Source organism: Neovison vison, chromosome 14 (genome assembly GCF_020171115.1).
Source record: "Neovison vison isolate M4711 chromosome 14, ASM_NN_V1, whole genome shotgun sequence".
In the NCBI taxonomy this organism is placed as follows: domain Eukaryota; kingdom Metazoa; phylum Chordata; class Mammalia; order Carnivora; family Mustelidae; genus Neogale; species Neogale vison.
Window position 1 is genome coordinate 28767083 of NC_058104.1, and position 24455 is coordinate 28791537.

General features: G+C 43.9%; 1 protein-coding gene and 1 long non-coding RNA gene across 4 annotated transcripts in view; one reads left to right on the plus strand and one right to left on the minus strand.

The window, feature by feature from the left end:
* The window catches only part of XYLT1 (xylosyltransferase 1), a 542359-nt gene that overhangs the window by 125231 nt on the left and 392673 nt on the right, over nucleotides 1–24455 (plus strand). The window lies entirely within an intron of this gene.
* Nucleotides 3886–22889, minus strand: LOC122895649. 3 transcript variants are annotated; one of them, XR_006382249.1, is made up of 4 exons: nucleotides 22726–22889; nucleotides 14706–14891; nucleotides 12618–12702; nucleotides 3886–4013 (listed from the first exon to the last, which is right to left on the minus strand). It is a non-coding gene; the product is annotated as an uncharacterized LOC122895649 (long non-coding RNA). The 3 variants fall into 3 exon arrangements; XR_006382247.1 differs by lacking the exon at nucleotides 3886–4013 and having other exon boundaries at nucleotides 12083–12702; XR_006382248.1 differs by lacking the exon at nucleotides 3886–4013 and having other exon boundaries at nucleotides 12083–12702; nucleotides 14702–14891.

Here is a 24455-nt window from a genome sequence, read left to right on the forward strand (position 1 = left end):
AGATGAGGGTTTCAGTAATCTTCAATTTATGGCCAGCATAGACACTTGGCAAATGATTGTTAATGATTGAGTGATGAATGAGAAAATTTCAAGGGTCTCTTGTTCCTTCTATCAACCAAGAGTCACCATGATGGCTCTCTAGGCTTCCTGCAGCCAGAGTTAGGCACATGTTCACAAACAGGGCACAACTGAGTACTTCCCTGTCTGTAAAATGCTTTTTTGGCAAAGTACATAGGAATTTAGACTTTCTTAGAAGTAATTACACTATAATACCCCAGGTGCCCCCAGAGTGTACTCAGAGAATTAATGGGCCTATCAGTCTCATTTACCTCTTGGGGTCCCAGGGTCTCCTTCCACAAATGAGCATTCTCAGTGCACTGAATGAGACCCTGGAGGACCAGAAAAGTGATTGCTTCTCTCCAAGGTGAGCCAGAGGTGAATAGCATCCCCTGGAGGATGCCTCTGGCCCATTGACTGGGGAACACTGCAGTGACTGAGGCAGAAGGTGCTCCGAATGCAAAGAACATTATTCCAGGCAAACGAGGGAGCCCAGCAATTATTTCCATTCAAAAGTTGGTAATGAATAGGCATGTTATTTATTCATTCATTAAATGTAGGCAAACAAGCAACCAAAGAGGAAGCCGTCTGGCCATTCTTTTAATGAATCTGCCCCATTTCTGAGTGAAATGTAGGCCACGCAGATGAAATGCTGAGCTCTGGAAATATATTACCCACTCAGGAAGCCATCCTTCCAGCCTTAATTAAAGAAAATCAACAGCTCCCGTTTGCAGGGGATGATGATGGAAATCAAACCAAGGAACTGAAATATAGACTTGCCAGCTTGCAAGCTGGGCCGGGCTTGGCTGGGCTTGTAGAAGCCTGGGAACCTCATGAGTTCATTGGAAACATTGTGTCTTGGGTGGCACCAGAAGACTGTGATATCAACAGCAGCCAAGATAAGGCAGGGAGTTAATATTGTTATAGGACACCAAATCTTTTGTGATGAAGCTTTGGTGACTCATTCATTTATTCATTCATTCCCTCAATTTTTTTATTTATCCATCTGCTCATTCATTCATCTACTCAGCACTTATTGAGTACCTACTGTATATTAGGTATTGCACCATGGATATAAAATGCTAAGCAAAAATAAGCAATTTTTCATTCTGTCACTCTTGAATTTTAGTAGCAATGTTTACTAAATGAATAATCACATAAATATGTAATGGTAAATTGCAAAAGAACTCAGAGGGAAAGCTGTAAGGTACTTTGCAAACATGTACCCAGATGCTCTAACTTGTGTGGGGGAATCAAAGGTCGATATCCCTGGGGCATTGACACTTGGGCTGGAATCCCAAAGAGGTCATTGTGTAGCTGGTTGAGGACAAGGAGGAGAAGGTAGAACAATCCAAGTAGGGAAAACAGTATGTGCCCATGAGCCATTATCCAGAAATAGAAGGGAGCACCATTACCAGAGAAAATGTCCCTTAGGTATGGTTTTGACTCACCTTTGTGAGTCCAAGTAATAGGACTCTCTTTAGACAAATTAAGAAATGTTTGTGGGCTATGATAAGGCTTAGTTTGAGTGTGTTGGTTTAGATGTCAAGGAGACTAATGGGAACCCTGATCTCACCCTACTAACTTCTTAAAAGTAGGACTGAGCTTGCCTTGATAGAGGGAACATGACCTCTGGACCTCCTGTCATGTGGGTTGCCTCCACCTTGGCTGAACCCAGTGTTCTAAAGATCTCTCAAGTCTCAGGAAAAGCTCCCATGCTCCTCCTTCCTATGAGTCCACCAACCACCTCCTCCCCATGAGTCCACAACCACCAACCAGTGTGTGGACTCTGGAGAATCGTCATGTGATTACTGCACCTGCTGCTTGTAAGCTCTGTAACCTTGGGCAAGTCACCTCATCTCATTTTGCCTCAGTTTCCTTATCTAAAAATTGTGTGTGATAGTAGTGTCTACCTTAGAGTTGAGGCTATTGTGAGGAGGGAATATATGGAAGGCACAGAACAGACATAAATACTGACATTACTATTACTTAGGTAACTCCCCTCATTTCCATTTCAGACCAAAGGGCAAGAAAGAGGCTTATGTTTAACATCAAAGTAGGTGAATGAACGTGTGTGTGTGTTCCATGTTGTTAGGCACAACTGAGAGGTAAACACTCCTGAGTAGGGTGTAAAAGGTGTGTGACTTGGGTGATTGTCCTTGGCTGTGTCTAATGCAGGGATCCTTGGGGAACTGCAAAGTCAGGGTGGTTGGAGTCCATGAGACTTAGGGCATTTTAGTACGATTCTGCTGATGGCATCTGAGTTAGCAGCTTATGACTGTCAGAAGTAAGAACATGTACTCCTGAAAGATGGTGATGTTCCCCAACTCCATGTCTTCAGCAGCCCCATCCACTTAGCTAGCCATGGTATGCTGAGTTTTGCATTGAGTATAGACTATTCCCCACCTCCATTTTGTACCCAAACTGTTCTTTCTGCTCTGAAAGCCCATTTCTCATGCTTCCTTTCTCATTCACAGCCATCAGGCAAACCATTCATCTTCCAAGACTTGGATTATGCATCTGCTCCCACAGAGTGTCTCTTGGGCTCATCTTCCATACCCTATCCTCATAAAGTCAAACATTTTCTTCTTTATTCCATACTGAGATGTATATATAACTGTCTTGGTATCTGTAATGCTGCATTGCCTTATTAAATTTATAAGTCTGTCTCCCAACTTAGACTCTAGGAACATCCTTACAAAACAGAGAGCCCTGTTATATCCCTTATATGCCCAGGATCCAGCACAATGCTTGGTATGCAGTTGGTACTTAATAAATTTTGGTTGAATTCATGGACAAATGAAAGGACATGTGAAAGTCTATTTTATCCCTTGAGTAGGAATCAATTAAACCACTAGAAATGATGGCTTGGGGGGTGGGTGCTTTCATTTGTGGAATGCTACTCGACAGTTAAAATGAATGGCTCTGATACATGCAACAACTTGAATGGATTGTAAGAAAATTATGCTGAGTCAAAAAAAAAGTGTTACATACTATATGTTTCCATGTATAGAACATTCTTGAAATGGCAAAACTGTAGAGGTGGAGTCCAGATTAGTGGGCAGAGATGAGAGTGTGGGAAAGGGAGGAAGGGAGCAGTGGATATAAAGGGTAGCAGGAGGGGTTCTTATGATAAGACTGTCTAGATCCTGACGGGTGGTGGTCACTAGATCTACTCATGTCGAAAATTACATGAAACTAGATAATACACACACACACAAATGAGTGCATATAAAGCTAGTGAAATATGACAAAGGGTGGTGGGTTGTATCAGTGTCAATTTCCTGGTCATGTTATTGTCCTATAGTTATGCAAGATACTACAATTGGAGAAAACTGAGTGAAGGGCATGAGGGATCTCTTTTGTGTCTTTCTTACACCCGCATGCAAAGCTTTCATTATTTCAAAATAAAAAGGAACATGCATGCACACACTTACAAACACAGTGAGATCCCACTATATAACCACCAGAATGACTAAAATGAAAAAGACTGACAACATCAAGCGCTGGGAAGGGTGTGGAGCAACTGGAACGCACATACGCTGTTGCTGGGAGTGTTGGTTGGTGCAAGCACTTTGAAAAAATAGTTTGGCAATTTCTACCAAGGTTGGAAACATACATACCTTATGACCCAGCATTTCTGTTCTGTCAACAGAAAAACACACATATGAGATGATTTGAAGGAGTACAGCTCATGATAACTCTAAACTGGAAGCTGTCAATTGCACAACAGTACGATAGTTGAGTCCGTTGTGATCGATAACCATTGTCTTAGTCAGTTTGGGCAGCTATAAGAAAATACCATCAATTGGGTGACTTACACAAAAACCATTTATTTCTCACAATTCTGGAGGCTGGGAAGTCCAAGATCAAGATGTCAGTAGGTTTGGTGTCTGGTGAAGGCCCTCTGTCTGGTTTGAAGATGGCTGTTTTCTTACATCTTCACATGGCCTTCCCTTGTTCATGCATGAGGAGAGAGAGAAAGAGAGAGATCTTGTCCCTTCCTTTTCCTCTAAGACATTAATCCCATCATGAAGATCCCACCCTCATTACCTAATCTAACCCTAATTACTTCCCCCAAACCCTACCTCCAGGTACCATCACCCTGAGGATTAGAGCTTCAATTCAGGAAGGTGAGGGGGAGCCCACAAACACTAAATCCACAGCACCTGTGACAGAATACCATACAGCAATTCGAATGAACAGCTTGCAACTACATGTCTCAACTTAAATGAGTTTCAGAACCCTAACGTTGAACAAAAGAAGGCAGTCACAGAAAAGACATGCTGTGTGATCCCATTTATATGAAGTTCAAAGAAGGCAAAAAAATTAGTCAATATGCTGGCTATATTTGGGGGGTAACAGTTGGAGAGGGACGTGAGAGAGAATACTGCAGTTATAGTATTGCTGTTTCTCACTCTGGGTTCTAGCAATGCTGGTGAATTTGAGTTTGTAAAAATTCATCTGATGGTACCCTTAGGATGTGTGTTCATTTAAGTGTATACGTTATTATGCTTGAAGAAAAAAATGTTAAAGGACAAAAACATTTGTTCATTTTGTTCCATAGTCAACATTTATTAGGTGCCCCCTCTGTTCTAGATAACCCTAAGTTCTTAGGACATTCTGATAGATACAGAAGCCACTGTTCTGGGAAACTCAGAGCCTATGAAGAAGCCACTTATTTTCCATTTCTTTATTTTCCTCTTGTAAAGAGTTTTAAGTACCAGATAAGACCAGGAGAAACTTTTCTGTTGGTAGTGGTTGTGATTTTAATTAGTTATCGAAGTAAAAGAACTTGCATAAGAGAGACTTTTCCTTGTCTTTAACAGCAGAGCAATAGAGAGTTGTGGTTTTTTGTTTTTTACTTTTTGGTTTGTTTTTTGTTTTGTTTGTATAAAGTACTTATTGAACTCTAAATCTTGAGTCCCATCATCCCTCAGATAATTCCATTTAAGACTTCCTCAAACTAATTTTCAATCAAAAGAAGAAAAAATAGTGAAAAGTAATTGCTGCAAAAGAAAAAAAAACCCTTATTAGGAATTCTGTTACTACCTTCAGGAACTCAAAAATAAAAATGTTCAAGTGAAGGAATCTTTGCTTTGCTTCACATGGAAATATCTCAGCTGAGAGAAAATTCTACATCTGTGTTTGCAGCCCTCAGGTCTGGGTGAGCAGACCCCCCCGACACAGGACAGATTATACCCTGCCATTTAAATGAAGGACAGTTCGTGGCTTTGGCCCTGATTTGGTGAAAACAGTGTTTCTTGTCATTCTATCCATAATAATCCTATAATTTGCAAAACACAGGAGGCATTAAAGCGTAGATAATATCACCTTGCCATGCCAAAGATGGAAAAGAGAATTAATGAGATCAATAAAGCTACTCTCACCAGAAAAATAGAAACACAGATGGGAAATGGTAGAAGCGTTGGCAAGCCTTAGAGAGAGCCAGGGACCTGCTTATGGCACTGTTTTAGAGCCAGGACTCTTCCTTATATTATGTGAGTGGACTGGCCCCACTGCCACACCTCCAGCAGAGCCCCACCTTGGCAGTGCTCAGATCTCTGGCCAGGATGAGGGATCAATCACGCAGGTCAGCAGGTACCAATGGAATACCACCATATGCTTGGCACCAGGCAAGCATCATGGTGATGCTAAGACATTATGAAATATTGTCCATTTATCAAGGAGTTTATGTTCCACTTTGAAAGAAAGATGCCTTCACCTTTTTTATACTAACATTTAAATAAACATGTATGGGGAGAGACATCTGATCAGTAATGGTAATTAAAAATATGTTCAAATTTGGGGCACCTGGGTGGCTCAGTGGGTTAAAGTCTCTGCCTTTGGCTCAGATCACGATCTCAGGATCCTGGGATCGAGCCCTGCCTGAGGCTCTGCTCAGCAGGGAGCCTGTTTCCCCTTCTCTCTCTGCCTACCTCTCTGCCTACTCGTGTTCTCTGTCTGTTAAATAAATAAATAAAATCTTTTAAAAAATGTGTTCAAATTTATCCATGGCTCTCAAAGAATTGAAGCCACTGGGTTGGGGGAGATGAGAACTGCAACCATGGAAAAAGGAAATAAGCATGTGTCCTAACGCATGCATCAGGTCCTCAAAGCAATCCTTAGAAAGACATACAGTTGCAGCCAATGCACAGATGGGAAAAGTGAGGCCCTGGGGATAATACATTTTCCCCAGTTCCTACAGCAAGTGGTGAAGCCAAATCAGATTGTAATTAATCCAGAGTCTGTGCTTTCTCACTGTGGAATATTACCTGCACAGGGAGTGCCACTGCCAAAGAGGGACAAGCTCATTTAAGAGGCACCTGGATGGACATTTTAATGTGTGTAGTTGCGCATTTATGTTGATATTTATAAGAAAAATGCATAAAACTACTATTAAAAAAGCCCTGATTCCAGGCATTATTGCTCCTGATGAGGTTAAAATGTTTAAATTAAAAATAATGCAATTTTTTAGAGACACATCATGTGGGTGATGAGTATTTAGGAAAATAGCATGAGCAGAAGCATGATAAATGTCTAGAACAAAAGCATGAATCTTTCCTTCAAGAAAGCAATGGTCCCTGTCATGGGGAGACCTGAGGGTGTTTTATAGGGACCTAGTCAGGGATTGAGGAATTTGGAGATTACTAGGACTCATAATTGCCATGTGAGGCAAAGAGGAGGGGTTCTGGCGAGTGGAGAGGAAAGTCAGTGTGATGGGCACGGTGTGGAGTTAGAGTGGGAACACCAGCATAAGAGGAGATGGCACGCCCAGAGGGTCTGGATCAGTATGGAAAATACCAATATCAGTTAGCATCAGTACCAAGAACAGAAGCTCAGGCTTTTCATTACCAAGCTGAGGAGACAAGGAAATACAAATAATTTTTGAGAACTTAAAGCAGGGGGCATTAGAGTGTCATTGGATCAGGAACCACATCACCTGGGACAGCCTGGTGAGTACTCACCTTGTTGAGTGGGGCAGCTGATCCAAAGGGCAAAGGTCAGGGAAGTGAGGCTAGGAAGGAAGGAAGGCGGGAAGGAAGGAAGGAATGGAAAGGAAAGGAAGGGAGGGGAGAGCAAGGAGTAGGAGGAGAATTAATCCGCAGTGGACCTGCTCTGCATGGTCCATACTCACTCTGAGTATTTTTACTCCCTTCTCTGTCCCCATCACTACCTCTGAGATTTGCTTCTGTTGGCACTTCCACCTTCTCTTCTTACTAATTTCTTTTTTGATATTTTAATTTATTGCATTTCATTGGGACCTCTTTCCCTTTAAGGCATTGTAATTAATGGACCAGTCTAATTTCCTTTGAGACAACATTCTTAATTGCCGTAATTCTCACTTATGTCTTTTAGGCATCCCTGTTGGCGCTGATTCATTTTCATTTGCATTCTCAAACTCTTCAATTAGAAATGCACCGTGATCCGGCAGACAGTTTTCCTCCCCTCCGCCACAATGCCGCGTTGTGGTGTGCGCGCACTTCAGGGCCCTGTCTGCCTTTGAATGTCTCATTTATAAATGGAAAATCCTCTCAGCCTTGATGCACTTCAGAATTTTTATGAACTTCTACGAGAGGCTTGAATTGCTATTATTTTTTTCATTTTTGTTGTCTGTATTGTTTCTTTTTGTTTTTTTTAAGTCTGTATTGTTTTTTAGTAACTTCTTTGTGAGGTGACTTAAAGTTGCTCTTGTTTTCCTTTGTTTTTGTTTTTGTTTTTTAACCAGTGCTTATGTATATGGCCTGGGTACCCAACACAGTTTAGGCGCCGTTGGGTGACAAAGAGTTAGTGGTGAGATCCCTTTCTTCTTCCAGAAAAATCGACCCTGGGGTCATACTGTGAACTCATACCCGCTTCCCTCAGCCCATGTCCCCGGAGCCACTGATCCATCCATTCTCTAAGTCTGATGTTTTTAGATTATTACATAAATGGTACCTTTGTATTTTTGACTCCAGTGTTTGGTTATACCTCTTTTCCCATTTATATCTACCTATTTTCAAAGTATCCTTCAGTCCATTTCTATATTATGACATAATATTAACATATAAAGTAATATATTATATTAATATTATTACATCATACTATATTTTCCTTTATTTTGCGCTGTGCCACATATCATGATACCCTTGTCTCTTTTAAGGAATGTACAAAATAGTTAGGGGGAGCAGGATGGAAAAAAATAAAAGATTAAGAGGCAGAGAGACAGCTGTCAAGGTTTCACGGAGGCTCGGCGTCATGGCAGTCCCCCTTCCTCCCTGGCAGTCATACGCAACGAGGAAGAAAAGAGATCCGAACCTAAAGAAAGTACAACTCAGCTGTCTCAACTCTAAACTGTGACCTTGGGCCATTTGTTTCACCTCTCCAAGCCTCAGTTGCCTTGTCTGGAAAGTGGGTAATTATTACCATGCCTCCCTCCTAGGCTGGGTCACAAGGATTGACAGAGTCAGCCTATGCCAGGTGCCCAGAAGCATGCCCGGCTGTCCTTACCATCCTCATCCTCACCCTTGTCTCCTCCTCCACAGAGGTTTGCCCCTCGGAATCCCCATCTGAAACTAGCCCTTCAAAGGTGCCAGCCTGTGGGGAGGGGGTGATCAAGCACAGAAGGGGCACACAGCCTGGTGGGGGTTGGGGGGGGTCCCCCAGTCTGGTCTTCTCCAGCAGCCATCCTGGCTTACCTGCTTCCACAACATCTGATACTCCTCCTCCCGACTTCCTCTTCCCTTCCCGCCCATGCTTGCCTCCAGGGAGTGTCCCATGGAGCTGCTCCTGCTCAGCCCTCCTTCTTTCTTGGCCATACCGGGGGACTTTGGCGTCCCGGCCACTTCCATGCTGGTGAAGTCCAGCGCTCCTTCGTGATAACCTAAGGTAGTTGGCTCTCTTTCGGTTGTGGCCCATCCTATTGTGATTCTGTGATCCAAGCTACTGGACAAGTCTTTTATGCTTTCTACTATATTTTGTAAACACTTATTAAATGGATAGTTATTATCTCCCTACTACTATTGTAATTTTTTCAACTTTTTAATTTGAAATAATTTCTGAACTCACAAAAAGTTGCACAAGGATAAAGGTCCTGCAGACCGTCCCCGCCAGCTCTCTTCAATGGTAACATTTACGAAACCATAGTGCACCACCACAATGAGGAAACTAAGTCTGGTACGATACTATTAATGAAACTACAGACCTTATTTGGATCATGTCCATTTTTACATGCATTCAAGTGTATATGTGTGTGTGTAGATCTGTGGAATTCCATCAAATGAACAGATTCATGGAACTATCCCAATCAGGGTAGAGAACTGCTCCATGCCCACAAAGAAATCCCTTCATGCTACCCCTTCATCGTCCCACGCTCCCAACCATGTTCCCCTGCAGCCACTGATTTTCCCCATCACTATAACTTTGACATTTTACGAATGTTATAGAAATGGCACTCTTGTATTTTTAATTCCAGATTTTGATTATGCCTCCTTTCCCTGTTATGGCTAATATTTCCAAAGTGTCTAGAAACCTACTCTTACATTTTATTTTACTCCCTATCACCTGCCATGCATGATGCCCTTCTCCCATTTAAGGAATGTTTAAAATAGGGGAAACAAGACCCCAAAAATGGACTACAAAGTGAAGAGACAGGGGCACCTGGGTGGCTCAGTGAGTTAAATCGTCTGCCTTCAGCTCAGGTCATGGTCTTGGGGTCCTGGGGTTGAGCCCCACATCAGGCTCTCCGCTCAGTGGGGAGCCTGCTTCCTCCTATCTCAGACCTGCCTCTCTGACTACTTGTACTCTCTATCAAATAAATAAATAAAATCTAAAAAAAAAAAAAAAGCTAAGAGACAGCCATTAAGATTTCTAAACAACAACAACAACAAAATAATGATGATAGTAATAATAGCAGCATTAGTAGCCTTCGTGTATTGGGCCCTTTCCTATGTGCTAGGCAGTGTTGTAAGCATGTAATGAATGTTCTCTCATTTAATTATTACAACACATTCTAAGAGGGAGGCACTATTCCTATCTGACTGGAGCTGTTATTTCATGGCTAAGGGACACCAAGAGACACAGGGAGATATGTAAATTGCCCAACGTCAGTGGAGCCCGGCTGGCAACTCAGAATTTGTGCAGTCTCTCAAGTGCCATCACAAAGAATTCACCTGATTTCCTTTCTCGTGTAGCCGGGACTCACCCACACAGCTTCGGGAAACTGGGAAAATTCACAAACACCTTGAGAGTCATAGATTTGCAGAGCTCTGGAAGCACGGCGAGACCATGATTCAATTTCCTAATTTTACACTGAGAATATTGAGGTCCAGCAGCATTTTGGACTTGGACGGGTTCACTCAGCGAACTAGAGGCCCAGGATTAGAACCTAGGGTATTGGTGCCTTTGATTTTTTTTTTTTAAGAAGTATTCCTTTTCCCAGCTTTACTGACGTATGATCGACAAATACAAATTGTATATATCAAAGTTGTCCCATGCGATGATTTGATACACATTGTGAAACAATCGCTGCAGTCATGCTAATTACCATATCTTGCATCGCCTCCCATGGTTTTATTTGGGTTTGGGGTTCTCTGTGTGTATATGTGAGAACGGTTAAGATATACTCCGTTAGCAACGTCAGGTATACAATACGGAATTGTTCACTGTAGTCCCCGTGCTGTGCATTAGATCTCAAGGACTTACTCATCCGTTGTATCTCCCAACTTTGGGGATTTGAAGACCGTCTTCGAGGTTTGGGGGGCTTGGGTAAAAAGCAAGTTATGGGGCCAGTTACCTTCTTCTACTTTGGTCTTTGTATGAAAGTTTCCGTTACTCTTATTTTCCTTTCTCCAGTGTAACGTGTGTGTGTGTGTGTGTGTGTGTGTGTGTCTGTGTGTCTATGTGTGTGAGTGTGAGATCAGGATAACCCTGTCATTTCACGATTAGTCCCTAATCGAAGTCAGTTCACTTGTTCAGTTCATTCCTGTTGCTTATTTTATTAGGCTTCTTCAGAGAAAAAAACTAACAGAAAATATATATTATATGTATACATATTTTATATATATATATATAAACACACACACATATATATGTATTATATATAAAATATATATTTTCTAACAGAATATATATATTCTGTTATATATATATGAATTTATTTTAAGGAATTAGATCATGCAGTTATGGAGGCTGAGAAGTCCTAATACCTGCAGTTAGTAGACTGGTGATACACACACACACACACACACACACACTTCCGTTGTGTGATAACCACTGAGATTTGGGTGTTGATCTGTCAACACAGCTTGTATTACCTTGACTATTACATGGCATGAGGCCTCATTCATTTTGATCCAGTTCAGCTCAACAACTAACTTGTGAGCCTCTCTGTGCCAGGCACTGGAATGGGACAGCGGAGTTACGACACACCAAGCATGATATTTCCTGCCCTCGATGTAGGGTGTGAGACCCTGCTCTGGCCTCTCACAGTGCCCCTTGCTTTTGTGTGTCGTGACACTTACCAGGGTTTGTTATCATTGTGTAATTAATATCTGTCTACCCTGTGAAAAGTAGGTAACATGTCTTAATCGTATTTCCAGCATCACGGCTGAGACACAGGGAGTTTGGTCAATGTTTCACGAGTAGATGCATCACCTGCTGTCTTCCTGATTTGCCCCCTTAGCCCTGATCATTGGGGAAGGCCCTCCTCCCTGTGCTTTTTACCCTTTGTGGCTTACTGGCTCTTTTCAGTACAACACAGAGTTCTCCCCATAAGCAAGTCAGATTCATTGAATCCAAAGGGAAATTTTATGTCTCACTCAGTGGCCTTCCCACCCCCCCTAATGAGAAAATAAAATATTTGACAATTTTCTCCATTGTCCTCCTACTTTGTGTTGAATTGGACTGCATTTTGCGGTGTTTCTCCTACTCAGAAATGATGAATACCCTTTAAACCGACACACTGTTATTTGCAAATGAACTTAAAGAGGAACAAAATTGCACAAGGCCAAAGTGGGCTCCAGCAGCAGCTTGGAAAAAAACCACATTTTTCAAGGTACCAAGCAAAAGGAATTTATCCAATTTAATTTTCAGGTAGGTCTATAAAATTAATAAGTATTCTGACTGAAAAACATAATTAAACCAACCGTGAATATAAATGAGGACGGGAAGTATCGTGCTATGACTGGAATATCGTTTTGCAACCGAATGGCCCATACCAAGAAAACAAATTATTAACGCAGCCTTCTTTCTCAAGAATATTCGGGGAAACAAGAAAGCTCTCGCTGTTCTGCATAATCATCTTCTTGGGAATGTATGAGCAAAGAACAGCGGGCTCAGCTGGAACCAGCAGTGGTTTCCACAGCGCCGAAGCCACGAGGGAGCCACCTGCCATTTTTCACATCCAGGAGGAGACTGTATGAGTCAGACCAAAGCCCACCTCCCACCCTATGGCAGACGCTGTTAGCAGCAGGTCTCGATTATGTGTGAGGGAGGCAACGTGGAAGCTCCGGAGCAGGAATCATGACTGGTTGAAGCCATTCAGGCCTGTTCTTTGCAGAATATCTGGCTTCCCAGCTCACCTTGCCGCTAAGAGGGCCACATGGCCTGTCCTGGCCAATGAGACACCAGTGGCTATCTGCTTAGAAGCTCCAGAATACATCTCCTCTGTAATCAAAGAAGAAAAAAGCAAAATGATCTTCACTCAGTGGCCTGGCTCTCCCATCTTCATTCTCCCCTACCTGTCCTTGAATGCCGCCATGATGCCTGGAGCTGTGGCAGCCACCTGGCAACCATGAGACAACACACGAGTATCAAAAGGCAATATGTTAGGCTAGAGTCCATCCTGGAATGGATGTGACTCTTCAGTGACATAAGTGAATTGCTGAGCCAACCTTGGTGTCTGCCCCCATCTTCTTGTTAGTGAGATAAGAGTTGTCTGTATTATTTGGGCTACCATTGATTAGAATTCTATTACTTACATTTGGCCAGACGTCATCCTACCTAATAACCTCCTGCAAATTCGCCCCTCTTTAATGTCTCTGGAAACCATCTCCTCCTTATCAACCTCTCTGCCGCTGCCCAGTTCAGACCTGCTCATCTTTCATCTGAACTTTTGTGACAGCTTTTCATCAGTCCCCCTGCCTCCAGGTTCACCCAGTCCATCTCCCACATAGCTGCCCGGGTGGTAATAATGCTCCCCTGGGAGCATTCTTTAGGATCTGTTAGGGTGACGATCAGTCACCACCTCTTTTGAGAATCCATCCCAGTTTTCCAGCAAATCTCATTGTTGCCTTCTCCTTTCTCGTATATAGAACTATTTCCATGTGTATTTCAGAATTCCTTCTTCCCTCCTTCCTTTTGACCTTCCCTCCTTCCTTCCTCATCCTGTGTACCAGAAAGCATTGGGTCTTAGCTCTTCCAGTTATAGCTGTGTATATTTCAATACAGGTCTTGTTTGTCAAGCTATCTTGTGGTCAGACCTGACATCAGAACTTTTGTGTCCTCAGCACGTAGCAGAGGATCTGGCACCTCCCAAGAACTCCACAAATATTCATGGAATAAGTTCAGCCCCTTAGCCACAGGAGATAAAGTGGTGAAAAAGACAGGATGGTCTCTCTACCCTCATGGTCTCCAGACTCAAGGGGGAGACACTCTCCCATCTTCACTCTCCCCTACCTGTCCTTGAATGCCTCCATGATGCCTGGAGCTGTGGCAGCCACCTGGCTCTTTGAGTTATGAGTTATGAAACTCATAAACCAGAAGAAAAAAATTAAGCCTGTCTCCCTTTCTTTCCACACATCTGTCCCAAAAGAAAAGTGTTTGTGGCATTTCCCAATAATTAAGTCAGACAGTTGAGAGGAAATGCAAGAGGTTATTTAATTCTCCTGGATGCTGCTGATCAGCTTCTTTTTTTTTTTTTTTAAGATTTTATTTATTTGACAGAGATCACAAGTAGGTGGAGAGGCAGGCGGAGGGGGGGGGAAGCAGGCTCTCTGCTGAGCAGAGAGCCCAATGCGGGACTCGATCCCAGGCCCCTGAGATTATGACCTGAGCTGAAGACAGAGGCTTTAACCCACTGAGCCACCCAGGTGCCCTGCTGATCAGCTTCTTCTCCAGCCCCCACAAGAGTGGGTCTGCGCAGGAGACCTTCAGCCTCTAGCTGGAGCCTGGCCCCTGTGCTGTGGTGGTTTCGTCCATCCCTGACTCCACCAGAGCTTCCCATTTTCAGGGCTTACTGTATGCCAGACATGTCCTCCGTGGTTTACTCATATCAACACAGCAACTTTGAGGACTGCTGCTGATACCGTCCCCACTGAGATGGAAGGGAAGGGAATAACGTGATAAATATTAGATCATAATGCCACCAATTCAGCATCCACTATCTGCCGGGTACCGTGCTCAGCCCTCAGAATGCAAACGTTCTGTCCTTGTGGAAATTCACAGACCAGCAGAACAGGTCGATAAACACATAACTATCTGGAACTGCTGTGTTCCCAGTATGAATAAAATTGTATGCAAATATTGAGTTAATAAACAATTTTTTTTCCCTAGGCAGTAGGAGAGAGGATTAAATCTAATGCCTAGGAAAGAGCTATGTAAACCCAGAAGCACACACAAACAAAATGAGAAATAGTATTCTTAGCAATTAGAAAGCGCTCCTTACCAACCTGCGCAGATGGGAAAGGGCATGCCTCAGATGTGAAGGGAAGAGGGCCAGCTTAGGTCCACTTTATTGCCAGCTTCCTTGGCTGGTTCACTGGAGGGTTTTGAGGTGGCTCAGAGCAATTCGTGCTCTGAGGATGACGCGAAGTGGTGGCTTGATGCGAAGAATAACAGTGGCTTCCAAGACCTTCCTAATGGAGGCAGATGATTTTATTAGAAGCTATTTCATTCATTCATTTATTCATTCATTCATTCAACAAATACTCAAACAGTATACTCAACAAATACTCAAATACTCAGAGCTCTAGTTCAAGTGCTGATCTGTCTCCAATCTAGGCAGCACCTGTGCTCTCCTCACACGTATATTCCAGTAAGGGAGATGGACCATGACCAAATAAAACAATTTGCTGATGTTTTATAATTAGTTAGTGTGTTTTTGGTGCTGAGTGCTTATGGAAGAAAATAAAGCAGGATAAGGAGGGGAAAAGCTGTCTTGGGGTGAATAGTGGAATTATTACTTTATATTGTGTATCCATTTACGAGGGCTGTGATAACAAAATCCTACAGGCTGGGTGGCTCAAACAGTAGAATTGTGTTTTCTCACAGCTCAGGAGGCTCCAGGTCCAAGGTCAGTACGCTGGCAGGCTTGGTCTCTCCCTAGGCCCCTCTCCTTGGCTTGCAGATGGTGGCCCTCTGGCTGCCTCTTCACAGAAACACCTTCTGTGCTTATGTCCTCTGGTGTCTCTTTTTGTGTCCTCCTCTCCTCTTCTTATAAGGACACTAGGCACATTGGCTTAGGGCCCACCTAACAGCCTCATTTTAACTTTATTCCCTCTTTAAAGACTCCCTCTCCTAACACAGCCACCTTCTCAGGTACTGGGGATACTCTGACATATGGATTTTCACAGGGCACACAATTCAGTGCCTAACAGGTGGTTAGCAGAGACTTCACAGAATATGAAGGAAGTGAGGAATCACGTGGACATCAGGAAAAGCGTTCTGGCCAAATAACAGCAGAGGCAAAGGCCCTGGGGTAGGCTGTTGACCTGGTAAATTTGAAGAATGGGGGGTGGGCCAGAAGCTACTCAAGCTGATTGAGTGATGATGTCAGAGAGGGGATGGAGGTGTAGGACTTTTGTAGTCCTTGGTCGAAATGGGAATTTTATTCTTGGTGAAAGGGAAAGACTTTTGGAGGGTTTTAAACAGAGGAGTAAAACAGATTGCATCATTCCTGGTTTTAAAAGATTACCCTGGAGCAACCTTCAGGGAAGGGAAGGGAAGGGAGGAGAAAGCAGACAGGCTGAGAAGCTCCTGCAGTAATCTGGTGAGAGATGAGGGTGGCCTGAGCTCAGGCGTTAGCCCTGGAGAGGGCAAGAAGCAAGGTGGAGGAGGGGTAGGTTTTAAAAGCAGAGCCAACAGGACTTGCTGGTTGGTTGGTTGTGGAAAGAGAGAGAGGAGACAGGGAGACCCCCAGCTCTTTGGCCCAGATCACCGGAAATACAGAGCCCCATTACCAAGATCAGATGGGTGTGAATGGGAAGACAAAGAGCCCATTTTGACACATTTGGTTTGAGATGCCAGTGAGACACCCCCCCCGCAGAGCTGTCGAGAAAGGCATCACTGTAGAGAGACCCAGATGTGCAGGTGGAACACAGAGAATCGTCAACACATGAGGAAATCTGTTTAAACCCACAGGACTAGAAGAGATGGCAGAGGGAATGAGTATAGGCGAAGAAAAGTTCTAAGGAATTGTCTCCTGAATCGCTGCAGCGTTGAAAGCAGAGGTGTCTAGCTTGGCCTGCTGATTCAGTTCCCGGAGGCCAGGAACTCAGAAGAGAAACAATAAAATGTGACTTCAGGTCCACTAACTCCTAACTGAAATTTGATATGGCCCTCAATCATGAATGAGGGAATAAACCACAGCCACTATCAGCGTAGCCGTGACCGCGTCACCATGAGAAATCACAGCTAGTTATCCTTACAAGGGTTGTAGATATTTCAACATATCATTTACACTTATCACTACTGCAAAATTAGGACGTCTTCAGACCCACCACTGGATTTTTTTTTTTTAGTGAATGTGTTAATAATTAAGACCGTATATTACCATGTCACACATTCATTTTGTTAAATATTTTGATAACTATTTTTTCAAGGTAATTAGTTTCTTTGAAATGCAATATATTCTATGGATTTTTTTTAAATCATTATTTTGAGAAGGTTTCTACAAGTTTCATCTGCCTGCCTGAAGTTCCAAGACCCCTCCAAAAAAAAAAAAAGTTTCAGACCTTTGGTTTTAAAGGTTGAAGGATCAACAAAGGAAGTAGAGATGAGCCAGGCTGTCAGGCTGCTTTACAAACCTGACTCTTTCTCCCTATCTCCAGCCTCTCTTCTTGACGGCCATGTCATTTTGCCTGGCCCTCTGCTCAGTGCAACTTGGATTCTATATGAGCAAGGACCTCTTCCCCAGTGACCCTGTCTTCCAGGCAAGGAACAAGTATTTAAAGAGCTGTTATACTACAAGACATTATTGCATCCTACAAAGGACACTCAATGTCTCTCTGCAGGTTCCCAAGACTATCCCTGCATAGCGTTCAAGTGCAGGGCTTTAGTGCTGGGCAGCAGAGAATTGACAATTGTCATTGTATTGTTTTGCACTTGCTTTCTTGGAGAAGTATTCCGCTCAGAGAGCTCTCTTTAGAGAGCATGTTCTGCGTGCACTGATTCCATCACAGGGGAATGCATCCCTCAAAGAACGCATCATGCCTGGAAAGGCCACTCACAGAGGACAAGTTCCTCTCTCCTAGTAGTGTCCTCTGTTTGCCCCCTCGCTCACTCAAGTCCCTTCCCAGCCCAGGCTGGAGTCAGGCGTAGGGGGAGGGGACTTCCAGTGAGAGCTATTTTGATTGTTCTTTTGCAGATTTTCTATCCAAAAACTCGTGGGTGCCATTTTTCCCAACGCACTTCTGAAAATAGAAGCACCAGAATGTTCCGATCTGCTTTTGGGGCCCTACAGCTTGAGGCCTTCTATCTCACGGATGCTGTTTTTGGATGGAGCAAATGGCTGAATAGATTTTCTTGGCTCACTCCCACGGTCTTGAGGCAGCATTCAGTGGGGTAGAGCATTTCAGAACATTAGCCGTAACCCATGAGGAAACGAGAAGTCAGAAAGCATCATCCTGCTTGTGTTGCTAGGGCAAATCTTCATACCTTATTTCCATAGTTTGCAAAAGAAATATAGAGAACAGTTTACTGCTAAACATGTATTGTTGAAATTAGACATTCTGGACCAGCTCTGTTTTTTTCTCCCATAGTAAAATGGGGGAAGTGATCTCCTCAATGAAAGAACGCATAGACATACCCTCTAATAAGTTATGGAAACTTGATTTCAATCACCTTGGCACGGAAGAGGGCTTTCTAACCATTTGTCCACTCAACAAGCATTTTTAAGGGCCAAGCGCTGTTCTAGGCACAGAGATACAGGTGTTTGTCTTCTCAATGACTTCCCACACAGTTAAATAAACGGGCGTCGGAGCATTTGGAGAAATGTTTGCCAGCCTAAGGCATCAAGAATTCTAAAGGCTGCTTATAGGTTGGTGATGGAGAGTGGGGGCTTGGCCATCAGGCTGGACTTGCCAGGGTTCAAAATGCCAGCTATTGGTCACGTCACTTTGGTCAAGTCACTCAATTCTCTGGGCTTCGGTCACCCATAGGGTTGTTGTAAGAGGCAGGGGAGATCGACACTAGAAAATCCCTTTTCGTCTGTCTCATCCAGTAAGAGACAGTGTTGTATCATCTCTGTATCCTCTTGCTTGGTCCGTCATGCATCTTGGCATGCAGTGTGGTGTGTCAAGAGCTGGGTGTGGGGTGCCCTAGCATCCGGGTAGAGGCCAGAGATCCTGCTAAACATCCTACTGTGCCTGCAACAGCCCCCCGCCCCCCGCCACAAAGAACCACGTGGCCGGAAATGTCCATCATGTTGAATTCTGGCGAACCCTGCTGGAGAACCGGGGCATTATGCTCCTTCTGTATACTCCCCTTCATTCGTGCATGCTTTACACAAGCATTTATTGAGGCCACACTATGTGTCACACACTCTGCCAGGTCTGCTTGGTTACCAAAAGTGTCATAATCCCCGTTCGCATAGAGATTGCATTTTAGGAGACGAGAGAAGGTAATTGCACAAGTAATCACTTAGCAATGACAGTTCAGTCACCAAAGGCTACATGGTGAGGTGAGAGCACAGGGGCAGAAGCTGTCCTGGTTATGGGAGCTTGGGGACACGCTCCGTGGAAATGGCATTTGGGTTGACGCTTGAAGGATCTGGCGAGATTTAACCCATGACCTTGGTGTTCCAGTCATTGTGCTTTGTGCCACCGGGCTCAACTGTTCCCTGGCACCACCATACATGAACGTATAGTGAGATCGGAACAACATGGCAGTGAACATGGATTCCCGAGCCAAACTCCCTGGGTCGTCACCACCTTGGGTGACTTCTCTGTCTCAGTTTCTTCGTCTGTAAAATAGGAATAAAAATAGTGCCTACCTCATAGGTTCTCAGTGAAGATTAAATGAGTCAAATAATGTAATCAAATAATGGGGAACGTCTATACTGTAGATTTACCTAAGTATTAGTGAATATGCAAGTTAATATTGCTATCTGGAATGAAGGAGCAGGTCTTCTCCACTAGAAACTGCCCCTCTCATCTGGGAAATAGTGAGAAAACACTTGGCAAAATGGACTCATCTGTGCAATCCTGTCTTCTCACATTTCCTATGCAGTCCCATCATTTTTGGACTGAACTGGGCCATCTTTCTTGAAAATGACAGCATTTGAGGGACACCTGCGTGGCTTAGTCAGTTAAGCGGTGACTGTTGATTTACTCAGGTCATGATCGCAGGGTCCTGGGACTGAGCCCTGCATCAGGCTCCCTGCTCAACGGAGAGTCAGCTTGTCTCCCTTCCTTCTGCACCTCCCCCTGCTCTCTCGCTCTCTCTCTCTCTCATAAATAAATAAATCTTTTTTAAAAAGAAAGAAAGAAAGAAAATGACAGCATTTGAGAGTGGGAGTCGGACCCATTTTTCTTAGACAAGTGAACAGTCGGGGTGAGGACAGCCGCAGGCATAACATCAAGCAGAGACAAAGATACAAAAGCCAATTGTTCTCATGTGGTGGTATTTTCAGACTTACCTTCATAGTCTGGATTCTTTAAATCCTCTGTAAACTCATCCAAATCCTCCCTTCTGTGGAGCTCCCACTCCATTAAAAAAGGAGTGAAAATGTTATTTTTATAGTTGGCATGGAAATACTCCTTAGAGGATTCTGTCTTTTTTAGAAGAACATCTTGGTAAGAAGCTTTAAGTATGGAAGGACAGTAAAACAAAGAGATGGGTGACCAGGGCCGGACCCCAGAAAGTTTGGTTGGGAGAACTAAGAGAGAGGAGCAGGGAGAAGTTACAGAAAAATATTCAGCCAAAGGGCCAGGAATGCCATTAAAACAAAATAAAACAACCCAGCAATAGGATAGCTAAAGGATTTTTTAGATCACATGTGCCTCAAAATCAATTTCCAAGTTACTTGCTGGATAGAAGTCATCCATCACCTCAAACTTCCATTTGAAACTGTTACACACCCAAATAAATGTCTTTTGTGAATTTTGGGTTCAGAAAATCAAGGCAAGGTTTCTGGCGTCCACATTGCGTTGGCATCCCCAGAGTGAGATTAACAGGAAATTAGAACCAGAGGTCGTGGTAAGACTGTTAGACCCTGGAATCCACAGAAATCTTGGAGCAGAGATAAATTTTCCAGCCGAGTGTGGAATGGAGGGCTTGAGTCAAGTGTAAGCGAACAAGGCAGGGTGTTCTCAGCTGACTTGTGAGTCACGTGACCCTTTCCTTTCTAACATTTCATGCAATGATCTGTGGATCACTGGAGGAAGTAGGTTTATAGACCATTCTTATGATTGTTTGGGAAAGATTAGACATAAAAGACAGTGAAAGTAGACATTAGGCTCTCAAAACAAAACAAACAAAAGCATAAAAATCTCAACCTAAAAAATTATAAAACAGCCTAGCTAAACCTTCCAAAAAAAAAATAAAAAAAGACTTCTTGCTGATGAAACAAAGAAATCAATAGAAAGGTACAAAAGTAATGGCTGTACTCATTTAAGATTCACCTTCCCTTCTAGATTAAAAAGGTGTCTTTAAACTTTGACTTGCTCACCCCGCCAGGCTGAACTTTGGTTTTGAGTGCACGAAAGTGAGTTTTAAAGAACATCCCTTGGAGATGTCTCTTGCTTGACTGATCACCCCGTGATCAACTTTGTGCTTTACAGCCTTCAACATGATTCAGTTCAATCAGCAAATTCTAGAATCAGCAAAATTTCGTAGGAGTAGCACGGATGGTCATTTCTGGCAGAACCGGCTTTTGATTTCTAGTTCTATGTGATGATGAGCAAGCCACCTTAGCCTCTTGGAGCCTCAATATTTCTATCTGTCAAGTGGGCATAATATAACTTACCTTATAGGGTTAGGGGACCATAAAATGAGACCCAGAAAAGAGACACACGTGTGTCTACAGTTGATTCCCATCACGAGCCAAAGTTAAATACCATAAAGTTGCAAGAATACCAATTTAGCGACTAGTGAACTGTGGCTCCTAGAGGAAGCACAGGTTAAGTTCCTATGAGCCCCTGGTCACACCATTTCCATCCAACAGTCAAAGCTTGTCTTATGCGCATTTCTATTTAAAGACACTTTCTTTACTAGTATTGTCGAATTATTGATGTTGAACTCGCTCGGGGAGCAGTACTGGAGCTCCGGCCTGAGAGCCAGTATCCAACACATCTGTGATCTCCAGGAGACACACCACCACCTTCTTGCTCTTTGAAACTCCAACCAGCCCTTCAACGCTATGCTCAGGGACCATTTTAAATGACGAGATGACCAGTGCAAAGTACAAAAATGCAGAAACCTGTAGCACTCAGCAGATTGGGAAAAGGACCCTTGTTAGGGTGAGGATTTCCACAGCGGGAGTCACTAGACCTCTGCTGGGAACACGCACATTGGGCAACTCAGATTGCTTGGAGGCTGTGGCTGACTGCCAGAGTGCTACAGGGACGGAACTGGGGATTACAAGTACATTTTAGGGAGAAGGTGGATTCACAAATACAGAATCTGCAAATCATGAGAATCGATTGAAAAGCTATGAACATATCTCCCATGCCCCGGTCCTTGTAGCGCATAAACAGAGCTCAAAGCCCCTCACTCAGCCCTTATTTGTCTCTTTTGTCCCTGTCTTCATTTCTGGCCCCTGATGAGTTTCCTCTCTTGACTTTTAAGTTTGGGTGTGTATTTTTAGGTTTTTACTGTGTGTTACCTTAGCCTGACTATATGTTTGTAGCAGGAGAGGATGCCATCTGCCTCCACTTAAATTGCTGGAAATCGTGTATGGCTCATTTTCTCCCTCTCTTCCTGTAACTTTTGCCCCCATGGCCATACTGTTCAAACCCCATTGCAATCCCATCCTGTGTTTCTACTGCACATTGACCCTAAGCCTCTTGGGTCTGCCATTTATGGCCATTGCAGCCTGTGTGAGGACAATACTTGTTCCAGGTTTCTCACGACAGGGGCCATGGCTCTAATTTAGATCTTCAGTGTCAGGTCATCAGGTTCTAGAAGGATCATACTCTCTCAGAACTAACCTTCCCCCCCGCCATGATCGTCCCCCATCTCTAGTCCTACTTCTCCCTCCCACTGGGTTGAGTGCTCTGCTGGTGTCCCCCATGGTTTGTGCTGCCAGCTGACCACAGTCAGAGCCATATGGGTCAGCAGAGACATAACCTTGAACCTGAAAGATGAAGGGATCATCAGCACCTCAATCCCTTTCCCCCCTCAAGGGGTCTCAGCCTCCTATGCAACTGTGCCTTCCCCTCCAACCATCAATAACCCTCTAAATGAATTTCCTGTCAATGCCATAACAAATGACCTCACACTTAGTGGCTTCAAACGTACTTATTTCCTTACCCGTCTGGAGGTCAGAAGTCCGAAATGAGTCTTCCAGAGTTCAAGTCCAGGTGTCGGCAGTTCGTTCCTCCTGGAGCCTTGAAGAGAGAATTGTTTCCTTGCCTTCTGTACCTCCTAGAAGCTGTCCTTATCCCTTGGCTCATAGCCCTGCATCATGTGGTCTCTTCCTTTCTCTGCTTTCATCATCATCTTGCCTTGTGCCTCCTTTGACCTCCTTGCCTCCCTTTCGTAAGTACCCCTGTGATGACATTCAGGGGCCACCCAGATAATCCAGGATAATCTCCTCATCTCAAAAGCCTCAACATAATCACAGCTGCAAAGACCCTGCTGCTCTATTTGGGAGCCTCCTGGATCCAGGGATTAGGACTTGGATATCTCACAGGGGGTGTGGAGGGGCATAAATAGGCCCACCACACCCTCTACCTCTTTATAAAGGAGAATGGTAGTGTTGAGGCCATCAGACTAAAGAAGAAACATGTTTACATGCTGTTGTATACACCCTGCCTTCAGAGCGAGTGCTGTGTTCTTGGATCAGACCAAGCACAAGGAAATGGTTCTTGGTGATTCAGAGATCTCTCCACCATTGGACATAGAAGAGGCTGACAGTGTTTAAGTGGCTGTTCCTCACCCTGTACTAGTAATCATTATGATAATGTGTCTTACCTTACCCTGAGTCCTGCTGATAAGAGGGTTCAGAATTCTGACAATGAATGGAACATAACAGTAAATGCAGCATATGCATGACAAGTCTATATAGGCTTTATGTCTTTGGATTATTCTTAGAAGCCTGTTAGCAGACACCATGATTATTCCTGTTTTCTGGATGAGGCACAGCTAAGGAACTGGCTCCAGTGTCCCCAGGTGGTAAGACTCAAATCCAAGATTGGGAGCCAAACATTCAGACTTCCAAGCCCGTCATGCTTCTAACGACTGCAGATCATTCTTTTGGCAGGTTGTGCCTCTAACTTGCTGTGTGACCTTGAGGAAGCCATCTTCCCACTCTGGACATGGGTTATTAAAGTGGAAACAAAGATCCAGATCTGAATTTCTCAACCCTGAGACTTCTGACTTGGGGACCAGATCATTCTTTGTGGTGGAGGGTTGTCCTGTGAAGTGTAGGACCTCTGCCCCCCAGATGCTTCCCCAACCCCTGTCTAGATTGTGATAGTGACAGATGTGTCCAGACATTGCCAAACATCCCTTGTCAGGAGCAGAGTCTCCCCTGGTTGCGAACCACGGGGATGTAACCTAACCCATCAGGACTTACCAACCTGAGAAGGTTCCAGTATCTTTCCCACTAGCTTCAAGTTAGAAAATTGCTTTACATTCAGGACACTCTCTAGGCAGGCAAGAGTTCAGATGCAATGTGCAAGCTAACCAGTCTTATAAATTAGCACAAACATATGTCAGCGGTAATTAATTAAATACCTCTGTCGCATCACTAATGGCACCGGCGGAGGACAGTATTACCATTCAGAGAGCACTGCCATCCGTTTCTCAGTTTCACGTCGCGTTAGGTAGAAGAGTAAACAGTTTGTTTAGGGGTTTAAACAAAAGCTGTTGCTTTTGTCACTTTAAAGGAAAGGAAGAAGTTCCCCCAAAATAACCGTAGAGACTTCTCACCCTCTCCTCCGCATGATCTTCCCAGGGAGCCTGTTTCCAGGCAGTGGACGGAGGGGCGGTCCCCCATGTTGGCGTCTCTCACACCCTCTCCTTGGGAGAGTTGGTTT